The 22,357-nt window shown below is 47.9% G+C and overlaps 1 long non-coding RNA gene across 4 annotated transcripts in view; it reads right to left on the bottom strand.

Annotated features, from left to right (window-relative positions):
* LOC132207715 (uncharacterized) overlaps positions 1-22,357 on the bottom strand; it is a 327,862-nt gene that overhangs the window by 85,749 nt on the left and 219,756 nt on the right. For 2 of the 4 annotated variants that reach the window (XR_009443733.1, XR_009443735.1), the window contains exon 1: positions 754-1,357. The exons of the other annotated variants lie outside the window; for them this stretch is intronic. This is a non-coding gene — a long non-coding RNA (uncharacterized LOC132207715). Of the gene's footprint in view, positions 1-753; positions 1,358-22,357 lie in introns of those variants that run through there. 4 annotated transcript variants of the gene reach the window in all.

The following is a 22,357-nucleotide window of genomic DNA, read 5'->3' as shown; positions in this document are numbered from 1 at the left end:
TAAGGGAACAGCGTCAGAGGGCTGCAAGCTAACGGGGTCCGAATCATGTTGCCAAACCACTGCCCGGGTGTGGAGTCACTGCATTTGTCACATCCGAGTCCCCCCTCACGTCTCTAGGCTCTCTTTGCAACACAGCAACAACAACATGCACAGAGTGGGTCAAACAAGATCTCCAGTTTGCACTTCCTCAGAAGCGAGACTCTGAGCTATTACCTTCTTGACAGCTTTCCACTAGAATTAGCTGTTTAACCATCTTAGTCACTGGCCTGATATTCTCTGGTCGGGCACTTTTTTTGCCGAAACAGAACAGTGCAAACCTCCAGAACCACCTTTCCCCTTATACTAACTGATTCTGTGCGTTGTATCTCAACCGTGGATTCGCTACAAACCATCTGCAATCTCTTGCCCGGTTGAAAGGGAATCTAGGATTCCCAGTATTGACCTTATCTATCCTCAACGTCCAATCTGCGCTGTTAGGAGCAGAAAGCGCCGGCTTGTGAAGCTAAGGGATGCAGGGGAGCTGTCTGAGGGAGAGAGAACGCACTATTCAGGCTAATGCTACATTCCCACCGATTGCACTGTATCAAGAGTCACTAACAGCATCGGTCAAGATAGGAGAGCCCATATTGAACAACAGACCAAACTCCCTCCCCTCCTACTCCACAATAACAGGACATTTGCAAAACACACACACACAAAAAAACGCAGGCACATTCACATCAGCCAATGGAACAGTGTGTAAAGGGTACTCACTCGCTTTGCCTTGTTTCGGCCTTTGCAACAGCTTCTGCATTGCAGCTACATCTTCGGTTTTGACAGCTTGCAGTAATTCCTGATCTTTCTCCATGGCTTGTTGATGTGTGTGTGTGTGTGTGTGTTTATGTGCGTGTTTTTATATCCGATGCATCTTAGGTTTTAGGAGCTGAAGCGAGAGAGAGACACACACACACACACACACAGAGGGAGGAAGACTATGCCTGGCAGAGTGTGTGCATAGAGGCAGGGACAGGAGGAGAGCTACCGATGGGTGAAAGGCATAGACAGCCTCGTCTCTCGTATCACAAACCAAAACAGCTCTCTCTCCTAAAATAATAAAATGTGAGGCTGGATGAGCACAGCAGGCCAAGCAGCATCTCAGGAGCACAAAAGCTGACGTTTCGGGCCTAGACCCTTCATCAGAGAGGGGGACGGGGAGAGGGAACTGGAATAAATAGGGAGAGAGGAGGAGGCGGACCGAAGGTGGAGAGGAGAGAAAAGGTCAGTCCAGGGAAGACGGACAGGTCAAGGAGGTGGGATGAGGTTAGTAGGTAGATGGGGGTGCGGCTTGGGGTGGGAGGAAGGGATGGCTGAGAGGAAGAACAGGTTAGGGAGGCAGAGACAGGTTGGACTGGTTTTGGGATGCAGTGGGTGGAGGGGAAGAGCTGGGCTGGTTGTGTGGTGCAGTGGGGGGAGGGGACGAACTGGGCTGGTTTCGGGATGCGGTGGGGGAAGGGGAGATTTAGCATCCCTAAACCAGCCCAGTTCGTCCCCTCCCCCCACTGCACCTCACAACCAGCCCAGCTCTTCCCCCCCACCCACTGCATCCCAAAACCAGTCCAACCTGTCTCTGCCTCCCTAACCGGTTCTTCCTCTCACCCATCCCTTCCTCCCCCCGACAAGCCGCACCTCCATCGACCTACTAACCTCATCCCACCTCCTTGACCTGTCCGTCTTCCCTGGACTGACCTATCCCCTCCCTACCTCCCCACCTATACTCTCCTCCCCACCTATCTTCTTTACTCTCCATCTTCGGTCCGCCTCCCCCTCTCTCCCTGTTTATTCCAGTTCCCTCTCCCCATCCCCCTCTCTGATGAAGGGTCTAGGCCCGAAACGTCAGCTTTTGTGCTCCTGAGATGCTGCTTGGCCTGCTGTGTTCATCCAGCCTCACATTTTATTATCTTGGAATTCTCCAGCATCTGCAGTTCCCATTATCTCAGCTCTCTCTCCCCTTCCCCACCCCGGATTATTGCAAATAAAAAGGACAACACAAAATTCTCCTTGCTGTCCTCCCCCGACAGCCTGGTGGCTGCACTAAGTACACAGCGGCGATGCCATGGTTCTTCAGTCCGTCCTCACCCCCATCGCGTTTCGCAGCCGCTGCCTCACGCTCTCTCTTTTTCTCCACAAGAGCTGAGATCTGCTTTCAATGCTCCTACCCTGCCGCATGGCGGAGGAAGATTGTACAGGAGCCAAATCATCACATCCCTCTCATACCAAATAGGACAGATCCTGGGCCAAGGCAGGTTTATTTCTGGAAGCGCTCTTAAAGGAAACCCCTACCAAAGAGTGCGTGTTGGGGGGGGGGGGTGGGAAAGGGGTGGAACTAATCCTTTTAAAATCTCTGGTTTGTAACCATTTTCTGAAAATAACACCGCTTTGCTTTCTAACATCCCGCTAATCCTTCCCACCATTGCAATCTCTGTATTTATTGGTCGATAGACAAGAATTGAACAGGTGAAACTGCACATTTAAACATTATGCTCGTCACAATATTAACTGATGGAAATGGATGCTGTAACTTCAACTTGGCCGGGACTGTTCCAAACTCTCTATCATCCTGGATTAAGAACTGCAAGGATTTGCAGCGTTGGTACCTGGTCCCTTTTCACTGGGGGTTGCCAACCTGCTGTCTCAGGAGTCAGCATAACATTTGGCGATTGCAATTTTACGCTGCAAATAGCGCCAATTTGAAAATAATACCGGCGTCTCCGGAAGTGAATTAAACTTGGACAAGAAGCAAATGCGGCTTCCATCAATCATTGCACCCGCCACCACAGCCCTCTCCCACTTCTTACGCCCCTTCAATTATACTTAACACACAAATACAGCTCAATTCCGATTAGCACGTCTCGTTATTTTTTCACTCCCTTCCCCGCCATGTTAACCAGTTATCATTGAGCACCCTGGCTGGTTCCTTATCTGGTCAATCCATAATTGTACATCCCATCTATGGTCTGGGATCAAGCTAGTTATTTGGGAATTATCTCCACACCTGTCTGAAAGGCAGTGTCTTGTTCTCCCTGGGTTATTTTTAATCTGGAAGCAATGCTAATGATGCTGTCTGACTTGGGGTCATGCTTGTCATCAAGATTTGTATGTGCACTCTGCGCAGGGTGGCAATTAACTCGGAAATGTTTTCACCCAGCGGCTGAATGGCTCTAAGTGTCTGCACCCCTCTCATGTGCGTAAATTATCACCGACATGTAAATCTCTGATGGTTCTAATTTGGGGTACCACATTATCAATGAGTTATTTTCCGTGTCTTAAGACCCAATAACGTCAGTATCCACTTGCCCACATCATTTGGATGCTTGAGATAGTCGCAGGTAACAGAGAAGGTTGAAAAGGACAAAGATGCTGTTGTGCTGTGCATGGGCTATCCAAAAGCATTTTGTACAATTTTTGAAGAAAATCTCAGAATGAAAGGGATCCAAAATTGTCTGAGGGATAAGAAAGAGAGTGTAATATAACAAAGTGTGTAGCTGGATGAACACAGCAGGCCAAGCAGCATCTCAGGAGCACCAAAGCTGACGTCAGCTGCTGTGCTCCTGAGATGCTGCTCAGCCTGCTGTGTTCATCCAGCTACACACTTTGTTATCCTGGATTCTCCAGCATCTGCAGTTCCCATTATCTCTGATCACAAGAAAGAGAGTGTGATGGGTGTTTTTCTGATTGAGAGGATGTTTGTTGTGGAGTTCCCCTGAGGCTGGTATTGAGACCCTTGCTTTCCTGATACGGACATAAATGATCTAGGCTTGGGTGTGCAGGGGACAACATTGTACTGTGCAGATGACACAAAACTCCAATGTACTGCGACCTGTTATGAGACATAGAGTCATAGAAATGTACAGCACAGTCGTTGGTCCATTTCATGGGCGCCATTAGACTTTCATTCCTGGGTGTTGTTTTTAAATTGAAATTGGATTCAAACATGCGTCATGGTGAAAGTTGATTCTGATTACCTGAATCTCCGGATTACTAGTCCAGTGATGTTGTCACAACGCCTCCATTTATGAGAATGATTCTCAGGGATGAGAAACTCAGTTATGAGGATTTTTTCAAGGTACTGGGACTGCTTTCCTTGGAAACTTGATAGAAACTTTCCAAAACCATGAGTGCTCAGGAGAAAGCAGATAGGAATAAAATGCTTCAGAGATAGTAGGAACTGCAGATGCTGGGGAATCTGAGATAACAAGGTGCTGAGCTGGATGAACGCAGCAGGCCCAGCTGCATCAGAGGAGCAGGAAGGCTGACATTTCAGGCCTAGACCCTTCCTCATTTTTCTGACGAAAGTTCAGAAAGCTCTTCATCCAGTTGTACACCTTGTTATCTAGGAATAAAATGTTCCCACTCCTAAAATGAATCTAGAACCAGAGGGCACAGTTTCAAAGATGCTAACAAAAGAAGCAAATGGGCAGTGAGAAAAAATACTTTATTCAGCCAGTGAGTGATCTGGGCCTGGAATCCACTGCCCGGAAATGTGGTGGTGGCAGATTCGGCGAAGGCACGCAAGAGGGATGGTTACTTAAACAGAAAAAAAAATACATGCAGGGTTTTTGGAAAAAGGTAGAAGATTGGCCTTAAATTAGAGTGCTCAGAGAGCTTGGCAAGTATGATGGGCTGAATGTCTTCCTTCTGCGTTGTAGCAATTCTGCGTTTCTGCCAGGTTCACTCTTCTGTTGTGGGCAGTGATGGATGGCATTTTTGCAGGCAATCACGTAGGTGCTGGATTTTGTACATGACGGGTAGAATTTAACACCCCTCTCTTTATGCGGGGTTTGAGCTGGAGAGTGTAAGTACGGACCTGACTGTCTTTCAAGTTTTACCCTGATGCAGTCTCGATTGGGAAGGCTGGTAAATGGTCTTTACTCCCCTGAGTGGGCAATTAATAACTGAGGCTGAACAAATATCACACAGAAAGTTTGAGAAGTAATACTCTTAATTATAGAATCCCTACAGTGTACAATCAGACCCTTTGACCCAACATTGACCTTTGCAGCATTCCACCCACACCCATTCCACTATAACCCACCTAACCCACACATACCTGGACACTCTTAGCAACTTAGCATGGCCAAGCCATCTAACCTGCACATCTTTGGACTGTGGGAGGAAACTGGAGCACCCAGAGGAAACCCATGCAGACATATACAGAATGTGCAAACTCCACACAGACAGTCACCTGAGGTTGGAATTGAACCTGGGTCCCTGGAGCTGTGAGGCAGCAGTGCTAACCGTTGATCCGCCATGCCATATTAGTAGCGATGGCAAACAGATAGCACCTGACTACCTTTTCTTACAACCTCCTGATTCCCTGGCCAGAAAACCTCTCCCACGACCCCAATTTGTTCATGACTCACTAATAGCATTGGATTAATTGCAGTACCAGCATCAGCCACCCTTCCTGGTGGCACCACCTGCAATGGCGAGACACTAGTCTCTGTTTGGCCAGCATCTCTCAGTGAGTGGGGTTTTAGCCACAGACTGCCCCCGAATGGTAAGTGCTCGGTTGGCACTTCATTCACTGGAACTTTCCTGACACGGTAACCTGGGGTTTCTGTCAGTTCTCCAAGTGCTAGGTATAATCCCTGTCATCTGATTCACATTCTGATGGAAGTATGCGTAATGCTGCTTGGATGCTAATGGTATATGTTTTGACCTCAGTATTCCAGTTACAATCCTCTCTTAATCCAGTGCAGTGAGGATAGAGATATCACCAACTACTTACAGGTTAGATGCAAGTGGATTTCCGCTGACTCTTGTAAAAGTGTTTAGTGGTTTTCAGAGCTGTTTAAGCCAGCTGAAATCTCTCAGGAATGGGGAAGCATTCCCTGACTGTGAGGATACTGCACAAGTCAACAACAGGGCTACAGTCGTGGCTATCCCCTCAGACAAGCATGACTGAGAGAATGGACAGAAATCACACAGAGCAGGACAGGTGACTGGAATAAGGTGAATGATGAAGGAGACAACGATTCTCAGTGGGATACCTGAATCTCCAGAGTCTGAATGGAGCCATTTTTCCCGTCGTGAAGAACTGTGCGTGAGCTTTCACCTTAGTACAGACATCCTCACTGGAATTGATCACTTCTGAAACTGTAACTACAACCTCCAAGCAGGGTCACAAGGTCATGGCCAGAGGATGGGAAGATTCCAGGCTGGCCCAAAGATTACTTGCAAAATTTTCCAGCTTGTCATTTTTCCTGTTCCCATAAGGACCTGTAATGGGAATCAAAATTACATGAAAATCAAGTACATTTCAGTTTTCCTTGTCAGAGAGCAGCAGGATACTGAACAGAAGACTTTGTAATAATTCTTCAATATTCTGCCCTGCCATCCTCATTTGAACAACTTGAAGTAACGAGGAGGTGACAAGAGCCTTTGTTTGATGACGTGGTCCATATGGGAGTGTGTATTATACACTCAGAGGGGCTGCATAAAGTACCACAGGAAATGTAATGGTGCAGACCACTGGAGTAGTTCAATGTTGCTTCTGCTGCCTGGAGCACTCTGGGGCAGTCCTGCAGTACAGAGAAGGGCCGGTGTCGTCATGATTCTTGATAGTCTCCAACCTTGGCATCATGAGGGTACGCTGTCGCTGCCAGTGATCGGGCACCAGCTGAGAAAGAGGAGGAGTTGGAAGCAGTGACGAGGTAACCATTGCAGCTTTTTTGTTGCCAGACTTTCTGTGATCCACTCGACCAACTGTAATACAGGTAAATGTAAGCTCAAATTCCACTAACAAGGCTGAACCTTCCCTCTCCTTGGCTGTTGACTACCACTGCACCACTTGTCTACAAACAACAGTAAATGCCATCACAATATCGATATTTCAAAACAATAATGTTGAACAATCTATGCCATAATGCATGCAAATATCAACTGCCCTCATTTATTTCCTTCATACCAGTATTACAGGTGCCTTTTTCTTGCTTAATGCTCCCACAGAGTGCGATCCCTGTGACTGTGGCACTGCAGGTGAAAGCTGATGATTTTTATTGTGTTTATCCTGAGTAACTCTAGCTCCAGAAGGGCCCACCCACGACTGTACCACAACAGCTTCTGCTTTTTCTGGAGCAGAGATACCAATCATGACTCAATCTGTAACTGTTCCCATCAGGTTGGCCACAACTCAGTGCTGGAGTGGATGGGTTCCAAACACTGCGCCAGATTGAAGCCAGAGTCTTTCCTGCTCCGTGACATTAATGGCAGGCTTTCTAACCTGCCAATGCACCAATCCTTCTTCTGTCGGCCACCCCGTCCCCATTGCAGTTCTCATCTGAATCCCCTGTAGCTGAAATGGAGTGTGACTTCATCCTCTGGTGAACTGGCACCAATTCCTTGAGACCTCACTGCAGGTCACTCATGCTCAGTGTACGAAATGAGGAATAACTGGTTGAGGAAAGAAATTCCAGTGTTAGTACCTTGGCAGCTCACAGCAATGCCACCTGTGAGCTAACTACAACTGGAAATGTTCAGGAATGAGTTAGTGTAAGACTGTAGATAGCTCTGAAAACTAGGAGACTGGAGGGGATTACAGAGATTAGGGGAGGGATTCAAGACCGTGGAGGGATTTGAAACCGAAACTAGAGTTTATTAATTAATATTAAAATTGAGGATTTGCTGAACTTGGAATTGATGCAGGTCAAGGGGCACAGGATGTGCTATGAACGGTTAACATAAACAGCAGAAGACCCTGATTTTATCGAGAATAGAAAGCGGGAGGTGCGCAGGGTGCATTGGAATAATTAAGTGCAAAGGGACCAATAGCAAGAAAGTCTGTTTCAGCAACAAATAAACTGGGATTGGAACAAAGTAAGATGTTACAACAGCATTCGTTTGATCGTTCTTTGTGAAAGGGGTGGGGAGCGGTTGTGAGGAAAGAAGGGGTGAGGGCAGGACATTTCCATAATTCTTCTTTCTTTCAATTAGAGTTTCTTTATTTAGTTTTACTGTCTTCTGTCCCTGTAGAGTGCACTGGGTTAATGGCAGGAAATGTACAAGGAGAAGTCCCCTCAGTGACAGCCAACTGTGTGAGAGCTATTAAAAGAGGAATTACTAAATAATGTTTACTAAATCTGGAGAACTATGATTTTGTTTACTAATGAGATTTATCAGCTCTGGTTTCTTTCAGTTGACAGCAAGAGGTTTGTTGATGAATCTCTAACATTCACAGCTTTGACTTTCAACCAACTTTCCACAAGGGGTTGGGGGGGGGGTGGGGTTCGTGAATGGAAGGAGCTGCCAACAGATGTGGTCGAGGCAGATAAAATTGCTGTATTTAAAAGACATTTGGACAGGTACACAATTAGGAAAGGTTTAGACGGATACCAAACACAGGCAAATGGGACCGGTTAAGTTTGGGACACCTGATCAGTACAGATGATTGGGACTGAAGGTCCTCATTCTGTGCTGTATGACTCTATGAATCTATGATTGAAGAGCTAACTAGGTGTGTGCATGAGGGCAATGCATTTGATACAGTCTACTTGGGCATCAGCAAAGCTTTTGACAAGATCCCCCATTTGAAGACTGTTAGAACAGGAAACAGTCCATGGGATCCGAGGACACATGTGCACAGGAAATCATAACTCGTAATTTGATTGAGTTTTTTAAAGTAGTAATCAAGAGCATTGACTAAGGCAGAAAGATGGACGCATACGGGCTTCAGTAAGGCGTTCAAGAAGGTTCCTCACGGTACTCCAAGAGGGAAGTTAAATCACACGGAGCACAGGGAGAGCTAGCCATAGAACATAGAACATTACAGCACAGTACAGGCCCTTCGGCCCTCGATCTTGTGCCGACCTGTCATGCCGATCTCAAGCCCATCTAACCTGCACTATTCCATGTACGCCCATATGCTTATCCAATGGCGACTTAAATATACCTAAAGTTGGCAAATCTACGACCGTTGCAGGCAAAGCGTTCCATTCCCTTACTACTCTCTGAGTAAACAAACTACCTCTGGCATCTGTCCTATATCTTTCACCCCTCAATTTAAAGCTATACCCCCTCGTGTTCGCCGTCACCATCCGAGGAAAAAGGCTCTCCCTATCCACCCTATCTAACCCTCTGATTATTTTATATGTCTCAATTAAGTCACCTCTCAACCTTCTTCTCTCGAATGAAAACAGCCTCAAGTCCCTCAGCCATTCATTCTAAGACCTTCCCTCTATACCAGGCAACATCCTAGTAAATCTCCTCTGCACCCTTTCCAAAGCTTCCACATCCTTCTTATAATGCGGTGACCAGAACTGCACACAATACTCCAAGTGCGGCCGCACCAGAGTTTTGCACAGCTTCACCATAACCTCTTGGTTCCGGAACTCGATCCCTCTATTAATCAAAGCTAAAACACTGTATGCCTTCTTAACAGCCCTGTCAACCTGGGTGGCAACTTTCAAGGATCTGTGTTCATGGACACCAAGATCTCTCTGCTCATCTATACTACTAAGCATCTTACCATTAGCCCTGTACTTTGCCTTCTGGTTACTCCTACCAAAGTGCATCACCTCACACTTGTCTGCATTAAACTCCATTTGTCACCTCTCAGACCAGCTCTGCAGCTTATCTATGTCCCTCTGCAACCAATCCTTTGTCACTATCCACAACTCCACCTATCTTAGTGTCGTCTGCAAATTTACTAACCCATCCTTCTACGCCCTCATCCAGGTCATTTATAAAAATGACAAACAGCAGTGGACCCAACACCCACCCCTGCGGTACACCACCAGTAACTGGTCTCCAGGATGAAAGTTTCCATTCAACTACCACGCTCTGTCTTCTTTCAGCAAGCTAATTTCCGATCCAAACTGCTATATCTCCCACAATTCCATTCCTCTGCATTTTGTACAATAGTCTGTTATGCGGAACCTTATTGAACGCCTTGCTGAAATCCATATACTCCACATCAACCGGTTTACTCTCATCCACCTGTTTGGTCACCTTCTCAAAGAACTCAATAAGGTTTGTGAAGCACGACCTTCCCTTCACAAAACCGTGCTGACTATCCCGAATCAATTTATTCTTTTCTAGATGATTGTAAATCCTATCCCATATAACCTTTTTCAACACTTTACCGACAACTGAGGTAAGGCTCACTGGCCGATAATTACCAGGGTTGTCTCTACTCCCCTTCTTGAACAGGGGAACCACAATTGCTATCCTCCAGTCATCTGGCACTATTCCTGTAGACAATGATGAGTTAAAGATCAATGCCAAAGGCTCGGCAATCTCCTCCCTGGATTCTCAGAGGATCCGAGGATAAATCCCATCCGGCCCAGGGGACATAGCTATCTTCACCCTCTGTAGGATTTCAAAAACCTCTTCCTTGTGAACCTCAATCCCACTTAGTCCAGTAGCCTGTATGTCTGTATTCTCCTCGACAACATTGTGGTTTTCTAGAGTGAATACTGTTGAAAAATATTCATTTAGCGCTTCCCCTATCTCAACTGACTCCACACACAACTTACCACTACTATCCTTGATTGGGCCTCATCTTACTTTTGTCATTCTCTTATTCCTTAAATACCGAGAGAAAGCCTGAGGGTTTACCCTGATCCTATCCGCCAACAACTTCTCATGTCTCCTCCTGGATCTTCTGAGCTCTCTCTTTCGGTCTTTCCTGGCTACCTTGTAACCCTCAAGCACCCTAACTGAGCCTTCACATCTGAAAGTAACAGAAGCATTCTTCTTCCTCTTGACCAGAGATTCCACTTCCTTCGTAAACCACGGCTCCCGCACCCTACAGCTTCCTCCCTGCCTGACAGGTACATACTTAACTAGGACACACAGGAGCTTTTCCTTGAATAAGCTCCACATTTCTATTGTGCCCATCCACTGCAGTTTCCTTCCCCATCCTATGCTCCCTAAATCTTGCATAATCTCTTCGTAATTGCCTTTCCGCCAGCTATAACTCTTGCACAGTGGTGTACACCTATCCCTTTCCATCACTGAAGTAAACATAACAGAATTGTGATCGCTATCACCAAGGTGATCAACGACTTTGAAATCTAACACCTGGTCAGGATCATCACCCAGTACTGATGTGGTCACTGCACCCCAATTCCATCAGTCACTGCATCCCATTTCACTCAGTCACTGTATCCCGTTTCTCACTGAGGCTGCATTCAATTTCCGTCAATCACTGCATCCCATTTCCGTCAGTCAAGGCATCCCATTTCCCATAGTCACTGCATCCCATTTCACTCAGTCACTGCATCTCCTTCACCATAGTCACTGCATTCCATTTCCATCAGTCACTGTTTCCCGTATCTCACAGGCGCTGCATTCAATTTCCCACACTCACTGCATCCCATTTCCCATAGTCACAGCATCTCCTTTCCCTCAGTCTCTGCATCGCATTTCACTCAGTCAATGCTTCCCATGTCCCACAGTCACTGCATCCCATTTCTCTCTGTCACTGCATCTCATTTCCCTCAGTCACTGCATCTCATTTCACTCAGGCACTGTATCCCATTTCCCTCACTCACTGGACCCCAAGTCCTCTTGGGCACTGCATCCCCATGAACTCAGTCACTCCTTCCCAGTACCTCAGTCACTGCATCCCATTTCCATCAGGTACTGCATCACATTTCCATCAGACACTACAGCTCATGTCACTCTGTCACTGCATCCCATTTCCCTCAGTCACTGCATCTCCTTCACCACAGTCACTGCATCCCATTTCACGCAGTCACTGCATCACATTTCACTCAGTCACTGCATCGTATTTTACTCAGTCACTGCATCCCATTTCACTCAATCACTGCATCTCCTTCACCACAGTCACTGCGTCCAATTTCCATCAGTCACTGTTTCCCGTATCTCACAGACGCTGCATTCAATTTCACACCCTCACTGCATCCCATTTCCCATCGTCACAGCATCACCTTTCCCTCAGTCTTTGCATTGCAATTCACTCAGTGATTGCATCCCATTTCACTCAGTCACTGCATCCCATTTCCGTCAGTCACTGCATTCCATTTCACTCAGCCACTGCATCCCATTTCACTCGGTGACTGCATCACAGTTTTCTCAGTGACTGAATCACAGTACACTCAGTGAGTGCATCATATTTCACTCAGTGATGGAATCACATTTCACTCAGTGACTGCATCACATTTCACTCATTCACTGCATCCCATTTCACTCAGTCACTGCATCCCATTTCACTCAGTCACTGCATCCCATTCCACTCAGTCACTGCATCCCATTTCACTCAGTCACTGCATCCCATTCCACTCAGTCACTGCATCCCATCTCACTCAGTCATTGCATCCCATTTCCATTAGTCACTGGTTCCCGTATCTCCCAGGCGCTGCATTCAATTTCCGACACTCACTGTATCCCATTTTCCATAGACACAGCATCTCCCTTCCCTCAGACTCTGCATCTCACTTCAATCAGTGATTGCATCTGACTTCCCACAAATACTGCATCCGATTTCGCTCAGTCACTGCATCTCATCTCACTTGGTCACTGCATCCCATTTCATTCAGTCACTGCATCCCATTTCCCTCAGTCACTGCATCTCATTTCCGTCAGTTACTGCATCATATTTCCATCAAACAATGCATCTCATTTCACTCAGTCACTGCAACCCATTTCGCTCAGTCACTGCAACCCATTTCGCTCAGTCACTGCAATCCATTTCGCTCAGTCACTGCAATCCATTTCGCTCAGTCACTGCATTTCCTTTCCTTCAGTCACTGCATCTCATTTCACTCAGTCACTGCATCACATTTTACTCAGTCACTGCATCCCATTTCACTCAGTCACTGGATCTCCTTCACCATAGTCACTGCATTCCATTTCCATCAGTCACTGTTTCACGTATCTCACAGGCGCTGCATTCAATTTCCGACACTCACTGCATCCCATTTCCCAGAATCACAGCGTCTCATTTCACTCAGTCACTGCATCCCATGTCTCTCAGTCACTGCATCCCATTTCACTCAGTCAGTGCGTCCCTTTTCGGCCAGGCAGTGTATCCCATTTACCTCAGTCACTGCACCCCAAGCGCGATCAGGCACTGATTCCCTATTAACTCAGTCACTCCTTCCCAGTACCTCTGTCACTGCATCCCATTTCACTCATTCACTGCATCCCATTTCACTGAGCCAGAGCATCACATTTCACTCAGCCAGAGCATCACATTTCACTCAGTCACTGCGTCCCATTTCACGCAGTCACTGCGTCCCATTTCACGCAGTCACTGCGTCCCATTTCACGCAGTCACTGCGTCCCATTTCACGCAGTCACTGCGTCCCATTTCACGCAGTCACTGCGTCCCATTTCACGCAGTCACTGCGTCCCATTTCACGCAGTCACTGCGTCCCATTTCACGCAGTCACTGCGTCCCAATTCACTCAGTCACTGCGTCCCATTTCACTCAGTCACTGCATCGCTTTTCACTCTGTCACTGCATCTCATTTCCGTCAGTTACTGCATCATATTTCCATCAAACAAGGCATCTCATTTCACTCAGTCACTGCATCGCATTTCACTCTGTCAGTGCTTCCCATTTCACTTAGTCACTGCATGTCATTATACACAGTCACTGCAACCCATTTCCCTCAGTCACTGCGTCGCATTTCACTCAGTGATGCGTCCAATTTCACTCAGTGTCTGCATCACATTTCTCTCAGTCACTGCATCACATTTCACACAGTCACTGCATCCTATTCCACTCAGTCACTGCATCTCCTTCACCATAGTCACTGCATCCCATTTTCATCTCTCACTGTTCCCCGTATCTCACAGACACTGCATTCAATTTCCCACACTCACTGCATCCCATTTCCCATCGTGACAGCATCTCCTTTCCCTCAGTCTCTGCATCGCATTTCACTCAGTGGTTGCATCCCATTTCCCTCAGTCACTGCATCCCATTTCCTTGAGTCACTGCATCCCATTTCCGTCAGTCACTCCTTCCCAGTAACTCAGTCACTGCATCCTATTTCCCTCAATTACTGCATCACATTGCACTCAGGCACTGTATCCCATTTCCCTCAGTCACTGCACCCCAAGCCCGCTCGGGCACTGCATCACCTTTGACTCAGTCACTGCATCCCATGTCCCACAGTAACTGCATCACATTTCCATCAGTCACTACATCTCATTTCACGACTTCACTGCATCCCATTTCACGCAGTCACTGCATCCCATTTCCCTCAGTCACAGCATCCCAATTCTCTCAGTCACTGCATCCCATGTCCGTGTGACAGTGCATCCCATGTCCGTGTGACAGTTCATCCCATGTCCGTGTGTCACTGCATCCCATGTCCGTGTGTCACTGCATCCCATGTCCCTCAGTCACTGCACCACATGTCCCTCAGAGACTGCATCCCATTTCACGCAGTCACTGCATCCCATTTCCCTCAGTCACTGCATCCCATTTCACTCTGTCACTGCATCTCATTTCCGTCAGTTACTGCATCATATTTCCATCAAACAAGGCATCTCATTTCACTCAGTCACTGCATCGCATTTCACTCAGTCAGTGCTTCCCATTTCCCTCAGTCACTGCGTCCCATTTCCCTCAGTCACTGCGTCCCATTTCCCTCAGTCACTGCGTCCCATTTCCCTCAGTCACTGCGTCCCATTTCCCTCAGTCACTGCGTCCCATTTCCCTCAGTGATGCGTCCAATTTCACTCAGTGACTGCAACACATTTTGCTGAGAGACTGCATCCCATTTCACTCAGTGACTGCAACACATTTCGCTCAGAGACTGCAACACATTTCGCTCAGAGACTGCAACACATTTCGCTCAGAGACTGCATCCCATTTCACTCAGAGACTGCATCCCATTTCACGCAGTCACTGCATCCCATTTCCCTCAGTCACTGCATCCCATTTCACTCTGTCACTGCATCTCATTTCCGTCAGTTACTGCATCATATTTCCATCAAACAAGGCATCTCATTTCACTCAGTCACTGCATCGCATTTCACTCAGTCAGTGCTTCCCATTTCCCTCAGTCACTGCGTCCCATTTCCCTCAGTCACTGCGTCCCATTTCCCTCAGTCACTGCGTCCCATTTCCCTCAGTCACTGCGTCCCATTTCCCTCAGTCACTGCGTCCCATTTCCCTCAGTGATGCGTCCAATTTCACTCAGTGACTGCAACACATTTTGCTGAGAGACTGCATCCCATTTCACTCAGTGACTGCAACACATTTCGCTCAGAGACTGCAACACATTTCGCTCAGAGACTGCAACACATTTCGCTCAGAGACTGCATCCCATTTCACTCAGAGACTGCATCCCATTTCACTCAGAGACTGCATCCCATTTCACTCAGAGACTGCATCCCATTTCACTCAGAGACTGCATCCCATTTCACTCAGAGACTGCATCCCATTTCACTCTGTCTCTGCATCGCATTTCACTCAGTCAGTGCTTCCCATGTCCCTCAGTCACTGCATCCCATGTCACTCAGTCACTGCATCCCATTTCCCTTAGTCACTGCATCTCATTTCACTCAGTCACTGCATCTCATTTCACTCAGTCACTGCATCCCATTTCCCTCAGTCACTGCATCTCATTTCACTGAGGCACTGTATCCCATCTCCCTCACTCACTGCACCCCAAGTCCGCTCGGGCACTGCATCCCCATGAACTCAGTCACTCATTCCCACTACCTCAGTCACTGCATCACATTTCCCTCAGGTACTGCATCACATTTCCATCAGACACTGCAGCTCATGTCACTCTGTCACTGCATCCCATTTCCCTCAGTCACTGCATCCCATTTCCCTCAGTCACTGCATCCCATTTCCCTCAGTCACTGCATCCCATTTCCCTCAGTCACTGCATCCCATTTCCCTCAGTCACTGCATCCCATTTCCCTCAGTCACTGCATCCCATTTCACTCAGTCACTGCATCACATTTCCCTCAGCCACTGCATCCCATTTCACTCAGTGACTGCATCACAGTTCACTCAGTGACTGCATCATATTTCACTCAGTGACTGAATCACATTTCACTGAGTCACTGCATCCCATTTCACACAGTCACTGCATCCCATTTCCCATCGTCACAGCATCTCCTTTCCCACAGTCTCTGTATCTCATTTCAATCAGTGATTGCATCCTACTTCCCAAAAATAGTGCATCCCATTTTGCTCAGTCACTGCATCTCATTTCCCTTAGTCACTGCATCCCATTTCCCTTAGTCACTGCATCCCATTTCCCTCAGTCACTGCATCTCATTTCCGTCAGTTACTGCATCATATTTCCATCAAACAATGCATCTCATTTCACTCAGTCACTGCATCCCAATTCCCTCAGGTCACTGCATCCCATGTCCATGTGTCTCTGCATCCCATGTCCGTGTGTCACTGCATCCCATGTCCCTCATTCACTGCATCCCATTTCCCTCAGTCACGGCATCCCATGTCCCTCAGTCACGGCATCCCATTTCACTCAGTCAGTGCGTCGCATTTCACTCAGGCACTGTATCCCATTTCCCTAAGTCAGTGCACCCCAAGCCCGCTCAGGGACTGCATCACTATTAACTCAGTCACTCCTTCCCAGTACCTCCGTCACTGCATCCCATTTCCATCAGTCACTGTTTCCCGTATCTCACAGACGCTGCATTCAATTTCCGACACTCAATGTATCCCATTTCCCATAGACACAGCATCTCCTTGCCGTCAGTCTCATCATCTCATTTCACTCAGTGATTGCATCCTTCTTCCCACAAATAATGCACCCCATTTCCCTCAGTCACTGCATCCCATTTCCGTCAGTCACTGCATCTCATTTCACTCGGTCAGTGCATCCCATTTCACCCAGTCACTGCATCCCATTGTACTCAGACACTGCATCCCATTTCACTCAGTGATGCATCCCGTTTCACTGAGCGACTGCATCCAATTTCACTCAGTGACGAAATCACATTTCCGTCAGTCACTGCATCCCATTTTACTCAGTCACTGCATCCCATTTCACTCAGTCACTGCATCACATTTCACTCAGTCACTGCATCACATTTCAGTCAGTCACTGCATCCCATTTCACTCAGTGACTGAATCACATTTCCCTCAGTCACTGCATCCCAATTCCCTAAGTCACTGCATCCCACGTCCGTGTGTCACTGCATCCCATGTCCGTGTGTCACTGCATCCCATGTCTCTCAGTCACTGCATCTCGTGTCCCTCAGTCACTGCATCCCATGTCCCTCAGTCACTGCATCCCATTTCATTCAGTCAGTGCGTCCCTTTTCGGTCAGGCACTGTATCCCATTTCCCTCAGTCACTGTGCCCCAAGCCCGCTCGGGCACTGATTCCCTATGAACTCAGTCACTCCGTCCCAGTACCTCTGTCACTGCAGCTCATGTCACTCTGTCACTGCATCACATTTCCATCATACAGTGCATCTCATTTCACTCAGTCACTGCATCCCATTTCACGCAGTCACTGCCTCCCATTTCACTCAGTCACTGCATCCCATTTCACTCAATCACTGCATCCCATTTCACTCAATCACTGCATCCCATTTCACTCAATCACTGCATCCCATTTCCCTCAGTCACTGCATCCCATTTCACACAATCAGTGCATCCCATTTCATTCAGTGACTGCATCACATTTCACTCAGTCACTGCATCCCATTTCCCTCAGTCAGTGCATCTCATTTCCCTCAGTCACTGCATCTCATTTCCCTCAGTCACTGCATCCCATTTCCCTCAGTCACTGCATCACATTTCCGTCAGTCACTGCATCCCATTTCACTCAGTCACTGCATCCCATTTGCATCCGTCACTGCATCCCATTTCACTCTGTCACTGCATCCCCTTTCACTCTGTCGCTGCATCCCCTTTCACGCAGTCACTGCATCCCATTTCACTCAGTCGCTGCATCCCCTTCACCATAGTCACTGCATCCCATTTCCATCAGTCACTGTTTCCCGTATCTCACAGACAGTGCATTCAATGCTTCTCATTTTACTCAGTCTCAGCACCTCATGTCGCTCTGTCGCTGCATCCAATTTCCATCAGTCAGTGCATCTCATTTCACTCAGTCACTGCATCGCATTTCACTCAGTCACTACTTCCCAGTACCTCAGACACTGCATCCCATTTCCCTCAGTCACTGCATCACATTTCAATCAGACACTGCATCTCATTTCACTCAGTCACTGCACCTCATGTCACTCTGTCACTGCATCCAATTTCCATCAGTCACTGCATCCCATTTCACTCAGTGATGCATCCCATTTCACTCAGTGACTGCATCCCAATTCACTCAGTGACTGAATCACATTTCACTCAGTCACTGCATCGCATTTCACGCAGTCACTGCATCCATTTTCACTCAGTCACTGCATCTCCTTCAACACAGTTACTGCATGCCATTTCCATCAGTCACTGTTTCCCGTATCTCACAGACGCTGCATTCAATTTCCCACACTCAGTGCATCCCATTTCCCATAGTCACAGCATCTCCTTGCCCTCAGTCTCATCATCTCATTTCACTCAGTGATTGGCATCCTTCTTCCCACAAATAATGCACCCCATTTCCCTCAGTCACTGCATCTCATTTCCGTCAGTCACTGCATCTCATTTCACTCGGTCAGTGCAACCCATTTCCCTCAGTCACTGCATCCGATTTCACTCAGTCACTGCATCCCATTTCACCCAGTCACTGCATCCCATTGCACTCAGTGATGCATCCCGTTTCACTGAGCGACTGCATCCAATTTCACTCAGTGACGAAATCACATTTCCGTCAGTCACTGCATCCGATTTCACTCAGTCACTGCATCACATTTCCCTCAGTCACTGCTTCCCATTTCAAGCAGTCACTGCATCACATTTCACTCAGTCACTGCATCCCATTTCACTCAATCACTGCATCTCCTTCACCACAGTCACTGCATCACATTCCCATCAGTCACTGTTTCCCGTATCTCACAGACGATGCATTCCATTTCCCACACTCACTGCATCCCATTTCCCATAGTCAGAGCATCTCCGTTCCCTCAGTCTCTGCATCGCATTTCACTCAGTGATTGCATCCTCCTTCCTACAAATACAGCATCCCATTTCCCTCAGTCACTGCATCCCATTTCACTCTGACACTGCGTCCCATTTCCCTCAGACACTGCATCCCATTTCCGTCAGTCACTACATCCCATTTCCCTCAGTCGCAGCATCCTATACCCCTCAGACACTGCATTTCCTTTCCTTAAGAAACTGCATCGCATTTCACTCAGTCACTGCATCCCATTTCACTCAGTCACTGCAGCCATTTCCATCAGTCACTGCATCCCATTACCCTCAGTCACTGCACCCCATCACCCTCAGTCGCAGCATCCCATTTCCCACAGACACTGCATTTCCTTTCCCTTAGTCACTGCATCTCATTTTCACCAGTCACTGCATCCCATTTTATTCCCCACTGGATCTCATTTCACGCAGTCACTGCATCGCATTTCACTCAGTCACAGCATCACATTCCACTCAGTCACTGCATCCCATTTCACTCAGTCACTGCATCCCATTCCACTCAGTCACTGCATCCCATTCCACTCAGTCACTGCATCCCATTTCCCAGTCACTGCATCCCATTTCCCTCAGTCACTGCATCCCATTTCCATCAGTCACTGCATCCCATTTCCCAGTCACTGCATCCCATTTCCCTCAGTCACTGCATCCCATTTCCATCAGTCACTGCATCCCATTTCCCACTGTCACTGCATCCCATTTCCCAGTCACTGCATCCCATTTCCCTCAGTCACTGCATCCCATTTCCCTCAGTCACTGCATGCCATTTCCTCAGTCACTGCATCTCCTTTCCACAGTCACGGCAATTATATTTCACTCAGTCACTGCGTCCCATTTCACTCAGTCACTGCGTCCAGTTTCCATCAGTCACAGCATCCCATTGCCGTCAGTCACTGCATCCCATTGTCCTCAGTCACTGCATCCCATTTCCCTCAGTCACTGCATCCCATTTCACTCAGTCCCTGCATCCAATTTCGCTCAGACACTGCATCCCATTTCCGTCAGTCACGCCATCCCATTTCCCTCAGTCGCAGCATCCTGTACCGCTCAGACACTGCATTTCCTTTCCTGAAGGCACTGCATCGCATTTCACTCAGTCACTGCATCCCATTTCACTCAGTCACTGCATCCATTTCCATCAGTCACTGCATCCCATTACCCTCAGTCACTGCATCCCATTACCCTCAGTCGCAGCATCCCATTTCCCACAGACACTGCATTTCCTTTCCCTGAGTTACTGCATCTCATTTCCACCAGTCACTGCATCACATTTCACTCCCCACTGCATCCCATTTCACTCAGCCACTGCATCCCATTTCACTCAGCCACTGCATCCCAGTTCACATAGTCACCGCATCCCACTTCACACAGTCACCACATCCCAGTTCACAAAGTCACCGCATCCCAGTTCCGTCAGTCACTGAATCCAAGTTCCATCAGTCACTGTATCCGATTTCTATCAGTCACTGCGCGCATTTCACTCAGTCACTGCATCCCATTTCACTCAGTCACTGCATCCCATTCCACTCAGTCACTGCATCCCATTTCACTCAGTCAGTGCGTCGCATTTCACTCAGGCACTGTATCCCATTTCCCTAAGTCAGTGCACCCCAAGCCCGGTCAGGGATTGGATCCCTATTAACTCAGTCACTCCTTCCCAGTACCTCCGTCACTGCATCCCATTTCCATCAGTCACTGCTTCCATTTCCATCAGTCACTGCATCCCATTACCCTCAGTCACTGCATCCCATTCCACTCAGTCACTGCATCCCATTCCACTCAGTCACTGCATCCCATTTCACTCAGTCACTGCATCCCATTTCACTCAGTCACTGCATCCCATTTCACTCAGTCACTGCATCACATTTCCCTCACTCACTGCATCTCATTTCCACCAGTCACTGCATCCCATTTTATTCCCCACTGGATCTCATTTCACGCAGTCACTGCATCGCATTTTACTCAGTCACAGCATCACATTCCACTCAGTCACTGCATCCCATTTCCCTCAGTCACTGCATCCCATTTCCCTCAGTCACTGCATCCCATTTCCTCAGTCACTGCATCTCCTTTCCACAGTCACGGCAATTCCATTTCACTCAGTCACTGTGTCCCATTTCACTCAGTCACTGCGTCCCATTTCCATCAGTCACTGCGTCCCATTTCCCACTGTCACTGCATCCCATTTCCATCAGTCACTGTATCCCATTTCCCTCAGTCACTGCATCCCATTTCCCAGTCACTGCATCCCATTTCCCTCAGTCACTGCATCCCATTTCCCTCAGTCACTGCATCACATTCCCCTCAGTCACTGCATCCCATTTCCCTCAGTCACTGCATCCCATTTCCCTCAGTCACTGCATCCCATTTCCTCAGTCACTGCATCTCCTTTCCACAGTCACGGCAATTCCATTTCACTCAGTCACTGCGTCCCATTTCACTCAGTCACTGCGTCCAATTTCCATCAGTCACTGCATCCCATTTCCCTCAGTCACTGCATCCCATTTCACTCAGTCACTGCATCCCATTTCACTCAGTCACTGCATCCCATTTCACTCAGTCTTTGCATCCCATTTCGCTCAGACACTGCATCCCATTTCCGTCAGTCACTCCATCCCATTTCCCTCAGTCGCAGCATCCTATACCCCTCAGACATTGCATTTCCTTTCCTTAGGACACTGCATCGCATTTCACTCAGTCACTGCATCACATTTCCCTCAGTCACTGCATCTCATTTCCATCAGTCACTGCATCCCATTACCCTCAGTCGCAGCATCCCATTTCCAACAGACACTGCATTTCCTTTCCCTTAGTCACTGCATCTCATGTCCACCAGTCACTGCATCCCATTTCAGTCCCCACTGCATCCCATTTCACTCAGCCACTGCATCCCATTTCACTCAGCCACTACATCCCAGTTCACATAGTCACCGCATCCCACTTCACACAGTCACCACATCCCAGTTCACTAAGTCACCGCATCCCAGTTCCGTCAGTCACTGCATCCCAGTTCCATCAGTCACTGTATCCGATTTGTATCAGTCACTGCGCGCATTTCACTCAGTCACTGCATCTCATTTCACTCATTCACTGCATCCCATTTCACTCAGTCACTGCATCCCATTCCACTCAGTCACTGCATCCCATTCCACTCAGTCACTGCATCCCATTCCACTCAGTCACTGCATCCCATTCCACTCAGTCACTGCATCCCATTTCACTCAGTCAGTGCGTCGCATTTCACTCAGGCACTGTATCCCATTTCTCTAAGTCAGTGCACCCCAAGCCCGCTCGGGGACTGCATCAC

This window comes from Stegostoma tigrinum, unplaced genomic scaffold (assembly GCF_030684315.1).
Source record: "Stegostoma tigrinum isolate sSteTig4 unplaced genomic scaffold, sSteTig4.hap1 scaffold_130, whole genome shotgun sequence".
Lineage (NCBI taxonomy): Eukaryota > Metazoa > Chordata > Chondrichthyes > Orectolobiformes > Stegostomatidae > Stegostoma > Stegostoma tigrinum.
The sequence above is the reverse complement of the archived record's forward strand: the minus strand, read 5'-3'. Positions and strand labels throughout refer to the sequence as shown.